The 1,989-nt window shown below is 38.3% G+C and overlaps 1 pseudogene; it reads left to right on the forward strand.

Moving 5' to 3' along the window:
• The first annotated feature begins 945 nt into the window (after positions 1 to 945).
• On the forward strand, positions 946 to 1,306 carry LOC102842876 (annotated as a pseudogene).
• The last annotated feature ends 683 nt before the right edge of the window (positions 1,307 to 1,989 follow it).

Genomic DNA, 1,989 nt, shown 5'->3' on the forward strand with positions numbered 1-1,989 from the left:
TTAGGTTGGAAGATCAGTCTTAATTTGAGAGCTTATTGATAACCTACCCCTTGATGCTGGTGTGGCACTGCGGGTTAATACACTGGACTGCAAAGTCAGCGTGAACCACAAGGTTGGTGGTTCAAGCTCACCAACTGCTCTTCGGAAACTTTGTATAGGGTCGCTATGGCTCAGAACCAATTCAACAGCACTTAACAACGACAACCCCTCCATGAAGCTAATTTAAGCAAAGTTGATTTCTATAAGATTACAGAATCCCATGTGGTCCAGGTGAAGAAGTGAGGATAAAAAACTAAACTCACTATGCTCAAGCCATTTAATAGATCATATTCATTCATGACAGAAACAGATCAATGGCTACCCCTACTAACAAGCCACCCACTTCACATTTGTAAGAGGAACCAAGCGTTCTAAGACTCAGGTAGTATCTATGGATAAACCTTCCTCAAGAAATACATTTTTCATGTGTCTAAAGTTTTTCTCTCTCTAATGTTTAGTAGTTAATAGCAAATGTTGGGTTCTGGTCGAATGTGGTCTGAATCTTAGCTCTTCAATTTCATTAAAAATTGTCTTTGTGTAAAGTGACTTAATCTCAGTTGACTGAGGTTCATTTTCCTCATCTGTAAACTGGAGATAATAATAGCACCTAAATTAGTGTCTCTGATGGCTACAAGAGCACAAACACTTCTATTGCTTGCTATTGTAGCAAGTTATTTATAGTTGCCCTTAAAATAATAAGTATGTACAAAAAGAAAATAATAATAAGTATGTAGAATCCTAAGGGAAAAAAATGAAGCTAGATCTATTAAATCTAGTAAATAAATCAGTCTTTATTTCATTTATGATGTTGCTTGGTGGGAGTTTACCGAGACTATGAGACACTGAAGTGCCGAGTGTAATTATTTGAAGAATTCAGATTCTTGAGCAGTTATCCAGGACTCCAAGATGGCATCCGTTGTACTACTGAAGGAGAAAAAACTCATGGATGCCCAGCTGGATGCTGATGCGGGACTACATCCCGAGAGGCATTGGCAGAGCCTTTCAGAGAAGTTATAATCGATATTACAATAAGCATGTCAACGTGAAGAAGGAGAGCATCGCCGGGTTGTCCATAGTGCTGACAGTTTACGTGGTTTTCAGCTACTGCCTCTCTTACAAGGAGTTCAAACTCAAACATAAGTGGTTATGGAAGTACCTCCGAGGGGACGCTGCCTGCATTTTTGCCTGGGCCGGCGCCTTTGCCCTCGCTCCCTTCCCCTTTGGGAACATTCCTTTCACACCCTCATTGAAACGTAATGCCCAATAAAAGATGACGGGTATGTACGCTGAAGAGAAAAAAAAAAAATTTTTTTTAATTCAGATTCTTCTCCACATTTATTGTCATAGAGCCAGTTCCGATTCATAGCGACCCTGTATAAGGTTTTTGACAGCTCTTAACAGCTACTCTTAAGTGGTAAACAAACAACTACCCTTAAGTGGCAAATCCTCTGATCAAGAAGATTTTGTTAATGTGTCATCACTGAAAGTAAGGCTCTCAAAGATGTAGGACACTTTCACCATCACCTGTACCTCATCCAGTGAAGAGGTGGTTCTCAATAGATATTTTCTTGAATTAATTTTAGAATATCTTACAAAATCTCACTTGTAGCTGAATATATTATCAAAACCTAGACTTGTATCTTTCTGTCTGCAGTAATTAGAAAGACAGTGACTTTGTTTACTGATGTCACAGAAGACATAAAAAACTATTACCCAAATTCTGTTACTCATTATAGAATAAAATTTTGTGTTTCAAAGTTTAAATGAAGTAATAGTAAAATCCCAAGGGAAAATATTGTAGGCAAGTGTTCTAGTTCTGAGTTTGTGAGGGAACAGATGCCTAAGCCCCTTAGAATTCTGTTAGGATTCATAGCAGCTTGTGTGTGTTAGGACTAATGGATAAGAAGCCAATTAGCTGTAGGAAAGGATAATACCATGGAGCAGATTAAT

The sequence above is a fragment of the Chrysochloris asiatica genome, unplaced genomic scaffold (genome assembly GCF_000296735.1).
Source record: "Chrysochloris asiatica unplaced genomic scaffold, ChrAsi1.0 scaffold00072, whole genome shotgun sequence".
In the NCBI taxonomy this organism is placed as follows: Eukaryota; Metazoa; Chordata; class Mammalia; order Afrosoricida; family Chrysochloridae; genus Chrysochloris; species Chrysochloris asiatica.